Source organism: Pongo pygmaeus, chromosome 6, assembly GCF_028885625.2.
Source record: "Pongo pygmaeus isolate AG05252 chromosome 6, NHGRI_mPonPyg2-v2.0_pri, whole genome shotgun sequence".
In the NCBI taxonomy this organism is placed as follows: domain Eukaryota; kingdom Metazoa; phylum Chordata; class Mammalia; order Primates; family Hominidae; genus Pongo; species Pongo pygmaeus.
In genome coordinates this window covers 126,536,738-126,551,825 of record NC_072379.2, presented here as the reverse complement: position 1 = coordinate 126,551,825, position 15,088 = coordinate 126,536,738, and the positions used below count along the sequence as shown (strand labels likewise).

Genomic DNA, 15,088 nt, shown 5'->3' with positions numbered 1-15,088 from the left:
GAGTGGTAAAGCTTTAGGTGCTCAGGGGTTCACCTGAGTTTCCCCACAGGTATACTCTACAAAGTGTACTTATTCTCTCTATAGCTCGAGTTCCTGCCTGGAGATTACAATGTGTGTGATGTTTCATTGTATTTGAGATCTCTAGACTTGGGAAGCAGTTGCTTGGTGAGCTGTGGCTCAGTTCAGGCTGTGATAATGTTTGCTTCAAAACCTGTGATAGCTTTTAATGATAACTGAGTCTCCTAGAGTTAAATGAAGAAACAGAAACCATATGGGAATAAGTAGAAAAATTTAACAGAAAGAGCTATAAGTATGCAAATACATTTTTATGAAAGTTGTTGAAATATTTTAAAATTTCCTCTTATATCCCTCTATGAAATCCTTCAGTTTCACTCCCACATTATTAATCTACAAGCCCCCCAACATGTGTGATAGTGGTCACGAATCACTATTGGTTTACAATCACCTTCACTGTCTTCGGGAATTCATCCACTCACTGGTTTATGTACTAGCTTACATAGGTAAATTGTATTTCTACATCTCTTGCCCCAATATCTTATATTCTCTGTCAACCAAGGATTCTGGATCTCTAAAGGACATTTCTGCGTGATTAAAATTCTGTTAAGTAAAATAAAAAGGTTAAATTGCTTTTTCCTATCAAAGAAATTGTACCAACAGGTCCCCAGTGCTATAGAACCATCCTACTGTGGAACTTTTAATTGACTTTATGTCTTCCTGATAATTCTTCGTCTAGAACTGTACTGCCTGCTATTACAGCCACGAGATAGCCACATGTGACTATTTAAATTTAAATTTAAATTAATTGAAAGCAATGCAATTAAAATTTAAGTTTCTCTGTCACACTAGCCACATTTCAAATGTTCAACAGCCTCATGTGTCTAGTGGCTACGGAATTGGATAGGGCAGATATAGAACATTTTCATCATTGCAGGAAGTTCTCTTGGACAGTGCTGATTTAAAACATTTCTCATATTTATCTTGAGCTTTTAATTTTCTCCACCAACTCATCTAGGCAATACTCACAATACGTCTAGACTTTTGCAACAAACTCTTTATGTTTTCTGTCTGATTCCTCAGTCCTTGCATCTACTTCCATGAATCATCCAGAATCTCAGGGTCATACCTGGGCTTGTCATCATCCAGAATCACTCTGCCTCTGGCACTTTAAATCTAAGAACTAGTTCTTAGCTCCTTTTTTCCTTCTAATACCTGCTACACCTATTCTTCAGTTACACTGAGACTGCAGTTCCTGGGCCTCTCCCTTTGTTCTCATATGACTTCTTTCTTATTCAGCCAGTGTCCATCTTTGTACATTTCTCTTGCTATTATCCTAGAATATATAAACCCTTGTCCTCATGCTACATCCTCCTTTAGATCTCTGGTCCCATGTCAGGTAGGTGGATCAGGAAAACTGAGAAAATTATATGCACCTGAAGTTAGGTGCTCTATACTAGTGTTTTTTGAACATTGGATCACAGCTCATTGATGGATCATGAACTAAATTTAGTGAATTTTCAAGAATTAACATTATTTTGAATTGACAAATCATACTTGTATACATTTATGGGGCACAATATAATGCTTTGATATATGTGTACAATGTGGAATAATTAAGTCAAACTAATTAACATATCCATCACCTTGCTTACCTATCATTTTTTGTGGTGAGGCATTTGAAATTTACTCTTTGTTATTTTGAGATATACAATGCACTATTATTGACTGTAGTCACTCTGCCGTGCAACAGATCTAAAAAATTATTCCTCTTTTCTGAAACTTTATATCCTTTCATAGAAATTCCCCATTTCTTCCCTCCCCAATCCCTTAGCCTCTGGTAACCATTTTTCTACTCTCTACTTCTGTGAGTTCAACTTTTTTAGATTTCATATAAAAGTGAGATCATGTGGTATTTGTCTTTCCATGCCTGGCTTATTTCATTTAGAATAATGGCCTCCAGGTTCATCCATGTTGTCACAAATGACAGAATTTCTTTCGTTTTTAAAGTGGAATAGCATTCCATTGTGTATATATACCACATTTTCTTTATCCGTTCATCCATTAATGGACACTTAGGTTGATACCATATCTTGGCTATTGTGAACAATACTGCAGTAAATATGGGAGGGCAGATATCCCTTTGAGATATGGATTTCAATTCCTTGGGGTATATATGCAGAAGTAGGATTAGTGGATCATATGGTAGATCTATTTTTAGTTGTTTGAGACACCTTCATACCATTTTTCATAATGGCTGTGCTAATTCACATTCCTACCTATAATCTGCAAAAGTTTCCTTTTCTTCACATCCTTACCAATACTTGTTATCTTTCATCATTTTGATAAAAGCTACTCTAACAGGTGAGAGGTGATATCTCATTGTGGTCTTAGTTTGCATTTCCCTAATGATTAGTGATGCTGAGCATTTTTGCATGTACCAAGTACCAATTAGCTCTTTGTATGTATTCTTTTTTTTTTTTTTTTTTTTTTTTTTTAGTAGGAGTTTCACTCTTGTTGCCTGGGCTGGAGAGCAATGGTGCGATTTTGGCTCACTGCAACCTCCACCTCCTGGGTTCAAGCAATTCTCCTGCCTCAGCCTCCCAAGTAGCTGGGATTACAGGAGTGTATCACCACGCCTAGCTAATTTTTTTTTTTTTTGTATTTTTAGTAGAGATGGAATTTCAACATATTGGTCAGGCTGGTCTCAAACTCCTGACCTCAAGTGATCCACCTGCCTTGGCCTCCTAAAGTACTGGGGTTACAGGCGTGAGCCACTGTGCCTGGCCTGTATGTATTCTTTTGAGAAATATCTATTCAGGCTTTTTGCCCATTTTTTCATTGGGCTATTTGCTTTCTTGCTAATGAGTTGTTTTAGTTCTTTATATGTTTTGGATATTAACCCCTTATTAGATGTATGATTTACACATATTTTCTCCCATTATGTTGGTTGTCTCTTCACTCTGTTAATAGTTTGTCTTGCTGTGCAGAAGGTTTTTAGTTTGATTCCGTCCCATTTGTCTACTTTTGGTTTTGTTTCCTGTGCTTTTAAGGTCATATACAAAAAATGTTATGGAACTTTTTTGCCTATGTTGTCTTCTGCTAGTTTTACAGCTTCAGGTCTTACATTTAAGTATAATTCATTTTGAGTTGATTTTTATATATGGTGTGAAATATAATCTAATTTTATTCTTTTGCGTGTTGATAGCCAGTTTTCCCAACACCATTTATTGACGAGAGTGTCCTTTCTGCATTGTGTGTTCTTGGCACCTCTGTTGAAAATCAATTGATCATAACTGTGGATTTATTTCTGGGCTTTCTATCCTGTTCCATTGGTCTATGTGTCTGTTTTTATGCCAGTACCATGCTGTTTTGATTACAGTTGCTTTATAGTAGGTTTTGAAATCAGAGAGTGTGATGCCTCAATCTTAGTTCTTTATGTTCAAGATTATTTTGGATATTAGGAGTCTTTTATACAAATTAAGGACTGTTTTTTCCTACTTCTGTGAAAAATGGCATTGAAATTTTGATAGAGATTGCATTGAATCTGTAGAAAGCTTTGGTAATATGTATATTTTCACAATGTTAATTCTTTCAGTCCATAAACATGGGATATTTTTCTATTTATTTGTGTTTTACAAATTTTCTTTCATTAGTGTCTTATAGTTTTCAATATACAAATCTTTTACCTCCTTGATTAAATTTACACTTAAGTATTTTTGTTGTTGTTTTTGATATTGTAAATTGTTTCTATTGTGAATTGTTTTCTTAATTTCCCTTTTAGATAGTTTATTATTAGTATATAGAAATGCTACTGATTTTTGTGTACGGATTTTGTATTGTGCAACTTTACTGAATTCATTTATCAGTTCTAATGGTTTTTGTGGTGGAGTCTTTAGGGTTTTCTATATATAGCATCATGTCATCAGCAAATAGAGACAATTTCACTTTTTCCTTTCCTATTAGGATGCCTTTCTTTCTTTCTTTCGCCTAATTGCTCTTGCTAAAACTTCTAGTAGTATGTTGAAAAGAAGTGGTGAGAGTGGGCTTCCTTATCTTGTTGCTGATCTTAGAGGAAAAGCTTTCAACTTTTGACTTTTGAAAATAATGTTAGTTATGGTTTTGTCACATGTGATCTTTATTGTGTTGAAATACATTCCCTCTATCCCTAATCTGTTGAGGGTTTTTATCATGAATCGTGAATTTTTTAAAAAGTAAATAGAATAGAGTAGAAAATATTCATTTCAGAAATTAAGTGTAAGTATTGTTTCATAATTTTTAAAATTAGTTATACACATATATATGTATGTATGTGCTGGGCCATAATATAAAATGTATGTCTTAATGTAGAATAAAAATGTTTGACAGCTAATGCTCTGTATTGTCTAGCAATTCTTCAGTGTGCCCAATGCCTTCCACAGCTATTTAAAAATTTCCCTTCAGTCTTTGACTCTGTTCTCTATTGCCTCCTTCACAACCCTCGGAGAGTTTGCCTTCATTTTGCATTGCAAATAGAGGCTATCAGGTGAAAACTCCCTGGAAAAATTCTTCTCCTTCACCAAGAAATACACATCAATCTGCCCTTGTTCTTTCTTCTTTTCTGTCTTAATGGGAGAGATGGTACCACTCTCCTATTGAATTGGAGCTCATCCTTTCCTTTTTCTTGGTGATTACCATGGGTTCAATATTCATGTCCACTTGAAATTGATGTGTTGAAATCCTAACCCCCAAGGTGATGGTATTAGGAGGTGGGGCCTTTGGGGAGTGATTAGATGACAAAGGTGGAGACCTCATACATGGCATTAGTGCCTTTATGAAAGAAGCTTGAGAGGGACCCCTTGCTCTTTCCACCATGTAAGGACACAACCAGAAGATGGCCATCTCTGAACCAGAGAGTGGGTCCTCACCAGATACTGAGTATCCCGGTACTTTGATCTTGGACTTCCCAGCCTGCAGAACTGTGAGCAATACATGTATGTTGTTTATAAGCTACCAATCTAAGGTATTTTATTATAGCAGCCATAACAAACTGAGGCAGGAATCCTGTTGTTGCCCTTTTCACAGCCATCCCCTTGAAAGCCTCTGTGGTCTGGTGTCAGCTCCTCCCTTTCACTGAAGCTGATCCTGTCCCTTACTAGTGACTTCTACATTTTCTGGTTCTTGCTTTTCCTCTTGATGATAAGTCCTGTTGCCCATTTCTTCCATGTTCAAATTCTCCCCTCATTTAACTTTTGTAACACCATTTTTCCTCAATTTTTCTCCATCCTCCACAGTCATGCCTTCTCAGTGTTTCTCATGATTTCCTCTTCCTTTGGTTGCCCCTTAAAGGTTAGTGTTTTCTCAGGCATTCTGCTTGGATTTCTTTTCGTTCTATGAAGCCCATTGCTTCAGGTACCATTTGCACACTAATTATTTGTGCCTATAGCTCCAACCTAATGTTTAAGAAACATCTCCACTTGAGTTCTCCACGGCATCCCAAAATATGACTAAAACTGAACTCATTATATTTTTCTCTAAACCTGCTTCTCTTCCAAGGCTTTTCTTTTCAGTATATGGTACCCTCCACCAATTAAATTACTTACATATCTTTTAGCATTCCTCCCTCTTCATGCCCATACCTGAATAATCACCATTTCCACTTTCCTATCTCTCTTGAATCCATGTCCTCTTTATCCCATTGCCACTCCCACCCTGGGCTCCCATCTTTTCCTTTTTGCATAATGACAGCATCCTTCTCATTGGTCTCCCTGTTTCTAATCTTACTCATCTTTAGTTTTTCCTACTCTGCCATTGGAATAATTTTTATTTTTTGAAATTTATAATAGGATCATACAAATAGACATTAGCATATTTTTGTTGTAAAAATATTAAACAAAACAGTTGAACAAGAAATGAAAGTCTCTTTTCCCCAATCCTGCTCTTCTCCAGAGGCAATCAGCATGAACAATTTGGTGTGCATCTTTCCACTCCTTTTCCTATGCATTTACATATACTTATTTCATAAACAAAAATACAGGATTAGATTTTACATAAATGGGATTATACTGTTCACTCAAGTTCACTTTTTCTCTTAATATATCATAGCACACTTTCCATATCAGTATAAACATATCCACATAATTCTTTCAAATGGCTGCATTTTATGTAGCATAGGCTTAATTTTCTTTCTCCTACTAATGGACATTTAGATTATTTTCTTTTTTTGGCCATTGCAGACAATGCTGATATAAAAATCTTTGTACATATATTGTATCAAAATTGAGAGTGTATTTCTGTTGGGTAGATACTTAGAAATGGAATTGCTGGGTCAAAGAGCATACGCATTTAAAATTTCAGCAGATACTGCCAAATTGACTGCCAAAAAGCTGTAGTCAATTTGTATTTCCATAAACTGTTTTGTGAAATTTTTATACCAACACCAAATATTTAATATTTGCAAATCCAATTGTAAAAATATTCAATTGTTGCTTTTATTTGCATTATTTTGATCAACAGTAATATTAAACATCTTTTCACATGTGTAGTGTGAAACATTTTGGTAAAATTCTTGTGTTATCCTTTGCCTATTTTCAAATTGGTTTGTCTTTTTCTTACTGATTTTTAGGAGCTCTTACAGATACTTTCTCACAGTCTGTTGCCCCTTTCCCCCCCTTTTAAAGGTACCTTTTATTATATAAAAGTTTAAAATTTTAATAAAGTCAAATGGTCAATATATAGCCTCTGGGTTTGATAAAAACCTTCCACTTCAAGATTATATTAAAATTGTCTTGTATAGTTTTGATTTTACATTTAGCTCTTTAATCTATGTGTATTTATTTTTGTGGAACATAGGTTGTAGGGATCTAATTTTGTTTCCAAATGGTCAGCCAATTTTACCCATGCCATTTGATTCACAACAGAAATTATGAATATGTGTCTATTTCTAGAATCTCTCTTGTCCTCTGTTGTCTATACTACATATTTTAAATATTAAAACTTTAGCTTTGAAGTCTGGTATAGAAAATGCTGCATGAATGTTCTTTTTCAAATGTTTTCTTGTATGTTTTCTCTTCCAGATGAACTTTGTAAAAAGCTTGTAAGTTTCATAAAATAATTATGCTTTCATCTTCATTGAGATTTATTGGATTTATAGATTTATTGGGTAGCTTTACTGTGTTGGGTTTTCCCATTCAGAAACATGGTATATTTCATTTACTTAGGCCTTCTTCAGAGTATCCTTCAGCAAATTTTTGTATTTTCATTTAGATGAGTTGTATGCATTTCTTGTTAAGATTGTTTCTGAGTATTTCCTAGGTTTTGCTGTTTCTGTAAATGGATTTTTTTCTCATTACATTTTCTACTTGGTGATTGTTGGTATATAAGAAATTTATTGAATTTTTGGTTTGATCTTGGATTCAGCCACTTAAGTGTACTTGTACTAATTGTGAATATAATTTATTAATAATTTTCAGTTTATTCTATTAGAATTTCCAACTTGACTATTATATTATCTTCAAATAATGAATGTTTAATTTATTCTCTTAAGATATTTACCACTTATTTCCTTTTTCTTTCTCTCTCTCTCTTTTTTTTTTTTTTTTTGCCTTATGATACAGGCTAGGAAGTTGTGCAAGAATTTTTGTTTGTTGGTTTGTATCCCAGCATCCTACAGTGCCTTCACCAATTGATTGATTTTTTTTTTTCAAATTATCTCTCCTCTATTGCAGGCAGTCATTGAAGAAAGGTAGATCCAGGGGACCCTGTTTTCCTATCATGGAAGGAAGGGATCTTGGACATTTCTTTTATTAGATCTTTTCCATCAGTGGTTCTGCACATCCAAAGGGAAGGCCCGTGATCTAAGCTTAGTCAATTGGAGTTACTGTCCTAGGACTTTGGCCCTTAAAGAAGGTAACTCATGTGTAAGCAAGCAAGAAAAACTAGAATTTATTATTTCCAGAAACCAGGTAATTCCATGTCTGCTTTTGAGCCTTTTCTCCAGCCTTCTGGTTGATTTTGTGAGCTTTCTAAAAGCTTTCCAATAAATCCTCCTTTTGGGGGGATTAAATTAGAATTGATTTCTGTTTTTGCCCATTCAGTATGACATTGGCTGTGGGTTTGTCATAAATAGCTCTTACTATTTTGAGATACGTCCCATCAATACCTAATTTATTGAGAGTTTTTAGCATGAAGGGCTGTTGAATTTTGTCGGAGGCCTTTTCTGCATCTATTGAGATAACCATGTGGTTTTTGTCTTTAGTTCTGTTATATGCTGGATTACGTTTATTGATTTGCGTATGTTGAACCAGCCTTGCATCGCAGGGATGAAGCCCACTTGATCATGGTGGATAAGCTTTTTGATGTGCTGCTGGATTCGGTTTGCCCTCTCTCACCACTCTTATTCAACATAGTGTTGGAAGTTCTGGCCAGGGCAATCAGGCAGGAGAAAGAAACGAAGGGTATTCAATTAGGAAAAGAGGAAGTCAAATTGTCCATGTTTGCAGATGACATGATTGTATATTTAGAAAACCCCATCGTCTCAGCCCAAAATCTCCTTAAGCTGATAAGCAACTTTAGCAAAGTCTCAGGATACAAAATCAATGTGCAAAAATCAAAAGCATTCTCATACACCAATAACAGACAAACAGAGAGCCAAATCATGAGTGAACTCCCATTCACAATTGCTTCAAAGAGAATAAAATACCTAGGAATCCAACTTACAAGAAATGTGAAGGACTTCTTCAAGGAGAACTACAAACCACTGCTCAATGAAATAAAAGAGGACACAAACAAATGGAAGAACATTCCATGCTCATGGGTAGGAAGAATCAATATCGTGAAAATGGCCATACTGCCCAAGGTAATTTATAGATTCAATGCCATCCCCATCAAGCTACCAATGACTTTCTTCACAGAATTGGAAAAAACTACTTTAAAGTTCATATGGAACCAAAAAAGAGCCCGCATTGCCAAGTCAATCCCAAGCCAAAAGAACAAAGCTGGAGGCATCACGCTACCTGACTCCAAACTATACTACAAGGCTACAGTAACCAAAACAGCATGGTACTGGTACCAAAACAGAGATATAGATCAATGGAACAGAACAGAGACCTCAGATATAATACCACACATCTACAACCATCTGATCTTTGACAAACCTGAGAAAAACAAGCAATGGGGAAAGGATTCCCTATTTAATAAATGGTGCTGGGAAAACTGGCTAGCCATATGTAGAAAGCTGAAACTGGATCCCTTCCTTCCACCTTATAGAAAAATTAATTCAAGATGGATTAAAGACTTAAATATTAGACCTAAAACCATAAAAACCATAGAAGAAAACCTAGGCAATACCATTCAGGACATAGGCATGGGCAAGGATTTCAGGTCTAAAACACCAAAAGCAATGGCAACAAAAGCCAAAATTGACAAATAGGATCTAATTAAACTAAAGAGCTTCTGCACAACAAAAGAAACTACCATCAGAGTGAATAGGCAACCTACAAAATGGGAGAAAATTTTTGCAATCGACTCATCTGACAAAGGGCTAATATCCAGAATCTACAATGAACTCAAACAAATTTACATGAAAAAACAAACCACCCCATCAAAAAGTGGACGAAGGATATGAACAGACACTTCTCAAAATAAGACATTTATGCAGCCAACAGACACAAGAAAAAATTCTCATAATCACTGGCCATCAGAGAAATGCAAATCAAAAGCACAATGAGATACCATCTCACACCAGTAAGAATGATGATCATTAAAAAGTCAGGAAACAACAGGTGCTGGAGAGGATGTGGAGAAATAGAACCACTTTTACACTGTTGGTGGGACTATAAACTAGTTCAACCATTGTGGAAGACAGTGTGGCGATTCCTTAGGGATCTAGAACTAGAAATACCATTTGACCCAGCCATCCCATTACTGGGTATATACTCAAAGGACTATAAATCATGCTGCTATAAAGACACATGCACAGGTATATTTATTGCGGCACTATTCACAATAGCAAAGACTTGGAACCAACCCAAATGTCCATCAATGATAGACTGGATGAAGAAAATGTGGGCCGGGTGTGGTGGCTCAAGCCTGTAATCCCAGCACTTTGGGAGGCCGAGGCAGGTGGATCACGAGGTCAGGAGATTGAGATCATCCTGGCTAACACACTGAAACCCTGTCTCTACTAAAAACACAAAATATTAGCCAGGCATGGTGGCAGGCGCCTGTAGTCCCAGCTACTCGGGAGGCTGAGGCAGGAGAATGGCATGAACCCAGGAGGTAGAGCTTGCAATGAGCCGAGATTGTGCCATTGCACTCCAGCCTGGGCGACAGAGCGAGACTCTGTCTCAAAAAAAAAAAAAAAAAAGAAAATGTGGCACAAATACACCATGGAATACTATGCAGCTGTGAAAAAGGATGAGTTCATATCCTTTGCAGGAACATGGATGAAGCTGGAAACCATCATTCTCAGCAAACTATTGCAAGGACAAAAAACCAAACGCTGCATGTTCTCACTCATAGGTGGGAATTGAACAATGAGAACACTTGGACACAGGAAGGGGAACATCACACACTGGGGCCTGTCGTGGGGTGGGAGTAGGGGGGAGGGATAGCATTAGGAAGTATACCAAATGTAAATGACGAGTTAATGGGTACAGCACACCAACATGGCACATGTATACATATGTAACAAACCTGCACGTTGTGCACATGTACCCTAGAACTTAAAGTATAATAATAATAAAAAAGAATTGATTTCTGTTGCTTGCAACCCAAGAACTCTTATTTGATACATTTTCTTTTTCCTGTTCAATTAGAATGCCTCCAATATTTCACCATCCAAAATGATTTATGTGTTTCTGATAGTTATTTAGCTTCTATCCAGAAACAAAATTTTCTTTCCATTCCTACCTCATAAAAAGTTTTTTAAAATGTAGAATGTTATTTTTAGTTCAAAAAGATTGCTATATTCACAATGCAGTTTGAATATTAATTATTATTAAAATGGGGAAATCCTGATATTTTCCGCTTTGTTAATGAGATTTCTTAATGCTGAATCATCTTTGCATTCCTGCAATAAGCCTTATTTCGTTATGATAAATTTTCCCTCCCTCCCTCCCTCCTATCTTCCTTTCTCTCTTTCTGGGTTGCACTCTGTCACCCAGGCTGGAATGCAGTGGTATGATCCTGGCTCATTGCAGCCTGACCTCCAGGGCTCAAGTGATACTCCCACCTCAGCTTCCTGAGTAGCTGGGACTACAGGCGTATGCTACCATGCCCAGCTAATTTTTTGTATTTTTTGTAGAGATGGGGTTTCACCATGTTTCCCAGGCTGATCTCAAACTCCTGGGCTCAACCAGTCCACCCACCTAAGCCCCACAAAGTGCTAGGATTATAGGTATCTCTATTTTCTTAATCGTTATCTTTAAAATTTTTATCCCATATATTTAAACAAAAATTGCTTTCAACCTACCTTTAGAGGAGCAACGTTGTCCAATAGAAATTTCTGCAATGATGAAAATGTTCTATATCTCTGACACTGTCTTGTACAGTAACCACTAGCTACATGTGGCTATTGAGTACTTGATGTGTGGCTAATATGAGGGAGAAACTGAAGTTTTACTTTTATTTAATTTTAATTAATGTAAATTAAATAGCCACATGTAGCCACTGACTACTATTGTATTAATTTTCTTGGGCTGCCATAACAAAATACTATAGACTGGGTGACTTAAACAACAGAAATTAATTTTCTCACAGTTCCGGAGACTGGAAGTCCAAGATCAAGGTGTCAGCAGGCCTGGTTTCTTCTGAAGCCTCTCTCCCTGCTTTGCAGATGCCTCCTTCTCACTGCGTCCTCACATGGTCTTTCCTCTGTGTGCTTGCATCCCTGGTATCTCCTTGTGAGTCTTAATCTCTTCTTCTAAGGACATCAGTCAGATTAGATCAGGGCTTATCCTAAGGGCCTCGTTTTAACATAATCAGCTCTTTAAAGGTCCTATCTCCAATTCGATTACATTCTGAGATGTAGAGTTAGGACTTCAACATAGGAATTTTGTGGGGACACAGTTCATTCCATAACAACCATATTGGATAGCACCACAACATATTGGTCCAGAATTAATCTGTATTTATTGCTTTCTCACCGGATACACTGCTACTAATGTTAGGACACTTTGATTTTTCTCTTTCCCGTCCTTCATCACTATCTGCCATATTGCAATCATCTGGGATTTTAGTTCCCCATTTTTTCTTGCATTCTGCATTATCAATTATTGGACTTCACTAGAAATTTTTCACATTTCTTTTTCATCATTTTTTCTTTTACGCCATACAGTCGTCTTTCTCGAATACATGTATCTTGTTGCCATAGTAGTGCCCTCCAGTAGTTCTTTCAGAGATGGGCTTGAGGGCTAGGTATAGGATTCTAAGTTCAAAGTAACCTATATTAATAATTTGAAGACATTTTATACACTGCTGGTGCCTCACTCAGATCCCCTTTACCACCCTATGTCATCCATCCTTCAACTGTTGTGAGCATTGGCTCACTCTTGCCCCTCTAAAGAATCGCTCTTTACTCAGTGAGAGCTAACTCATTTGGTGAATTACTCACCTATTCCCCCTAGTGGCAGGCTCCAGCCAATTGCTGGCTGATAGAATGAGTACAAAAGGCTTTTCCCTTTGCTTCAACATGGGAACTACCTGGGCGAATGTTCATGCTCTAGGGCTCTCTGTGGGATAGACTGAAGCTAGACACCTGTGGATACCACTTAGTTACTTCCCCTGCCCTATTCCATTTTCCTTATTCCCTCTCTCAGAGCACTGCCTTAATAGCCATGTATACCCAAATTCCTGTCTCAGGCTCTGCTTCTAGGGAAGATGACTCAAGACAACATTATTTCATTGTCAGTTCTATTATTTCATTATTTCATTGTCAATTCTATTATTTCATTATTTCATTGACAATTTCTATTGTCCCATGCCCTCATGCTTGGCCCAGGACACAAAGCCTGCTATGCCTTCAGAAAATGTTCACCAAATGAACATATAAAGTAATCTTCCTTGGGCAGCATGCTGATCATATTACACTTTATCTCCAGTCCTGACTTCTAGTTATGAAATTAAAATTCCTGATTTTGGCTTTAAATCTTTTTCCAGTCATTGTTCATATCAAGCCCATCTGTTTTTGTTTGTATACTTTGATTTTTGTTCACTGCTTTTATGATCTCAAACACAAATTTTTACACCCCAATTACATATGAACAGTAACATACTGCTTGTACATTGTGTCATGCATCTTATTTCCTTAGCTAAAATACAATTTCTTGGTCTTTGTCTTCTCTGTTTTGATTAGGACCTAGCACCTTTCTAGTTGCACTGTGCTCAACCAATAATTGTATGATTTTATATGACAGCTTAACTAAAAGGGATTATATTTGGAAACAAATTTTCTCTTAGAGAATACCTTTTTTCTTTCTTTATTATCCCTGGATCATTAATCCGTGTTTGGAAACTCTATTTCCATAGCAACAGATTATCGTAAAAGAAAGAGGATGATATAGTCTTTACTTTTAACAATGAGAAAGAGAAGGATTCTGAGAAGAAAAGTTGTAATTGCAAAATTATAAATAAAATGAATGAATCAAGCAGAGGGTAACAGCATGGAGAAGGATAAATCATTTCTAACAATGTTAATAGTATTGTTTTACTTCAAGATGATTAAACTAGCCAGCTAGATTAGAGACCCAAACATTAGTAATGTGATAAGCTTCAGAAGCTGAAGGCGAAAAGCATTAGGTCAGTCCCGTGGGTCCTTGCTGGCTTCAAAGGAGTGGCCTCTATTTGATCAGTGAGGGCAGGGGTACAGAACCTAAGTTCTTTAATGATTTGCAGTATCATCAAGTCCCCAATAAGCCTCTATTTGAAAGTTGCCTGAGGTGACTTTCTCTTTAATTTGCAAAAAGTGTTCAATATCCAAGTAGTGACAAATTGAATCTGGCCCATAAAGAGGGGAGAAAATAATGTGACATAAAACAAGCTTGTCTTTGGAGACCATAAAGAAAGGGCAGAACAACCTTCAGCAGTTGGAATTCAGTGGGTATTCCTTTAAGCTTTTTGTGGTATGGTTTATGCTTTATGTGGCAAATTTATAGATTACCATCAAACAGACTTTCTTGTCATTGAACATGCTCATCTTTTTTTTTTTGAAGCTGAGAACTTTTGGTTGGAAAAAAGAAGTGCCAAAGGGATGAGACCACGCCTGAAGCTCAAAACTGAACCAGACTTGGGGGTGCAGAGATTCAGAAGAGGAAGCAGTGTGATTGGGGCACAGGGCATGCCGTGCAGCCTGCCCTGGGCTCCTTGGTTCTTGGCGTGCTCAGCTGTGAAATAAAGAGATTGGGTAGTTAGCATGATGATCTCTAAATAGCACTGAGTTTGGCGATTCCACAGTTCTAATAAAACCGAAAGCTGTTATTCTCCATATTACTAGTTGGAATTTTTCTTAATTTCATTATTCTTCCTGTCAACTATAGTGCTTTGTATATTCTGGATACTAGTCCTTCACTGGTTACGTATGATGCAAATATCTTTTCCTGCTCTGTGGCTGCTTTCATTTTCTTATGGTGTCTTTCATGAACAGAAGTTCTTATTTAATGTAGCATAATTTATTATTCTCTGTTGTTACAGTTTCTGCTTTTTATGTCTTGTTTAAGGAACACTTCTTTATCCTGAGGTCATAAATATATTCTCTTTTGTTGTTTATATGATGTTATGGGGTTTTTCCTTACCACACTTAGATCTTTAATCCATCTGGAATTGATTCTTATATATCATGTGATATAGAGGTGCAATTTAATATTTTTCATTTGAATAACTTATTGTCCCATTTTTTGAAGACCTACTTGTCTTTTCCTAATTAAACTGCCATACTACCTCTCTTCATTATAAATTGTCTATATATTAGTGTATCCTTTTACGGACTCTCTCATTTTTTGTATTTGGCTATTTCTGTGCAAATACTACATCATCTTTGTATTAGTCCATTTTCACACTGCTGATAAAGACGTACCTGAGACTGGATCATTTATAAAGA

The 15,088-nt window shown here is 36.5% G+C and overlaps 1 protein-coding gene across 1 annotated transcript in view; it reads left to right on the top strand.

The window, feature by feature from the left end:
• Positions 1–14,477, top strand: part of GCC1 (GRIP and coiled-coil domain containing 1) — a 102,093-nt gene extending 87,616 nt beyond the window's left edge. The window contains exon 4 of the transcript XR_008503884.2: positions 14,205–14,477. The gene's annotated coding sequence lies outside the window, so the exon portion shown is untranslated. The remainder of the gene's footprint in view (positions 1–14,204) is intronic.
• Positions 14,478–15,088: the final 611 nt, after the last annotated feature.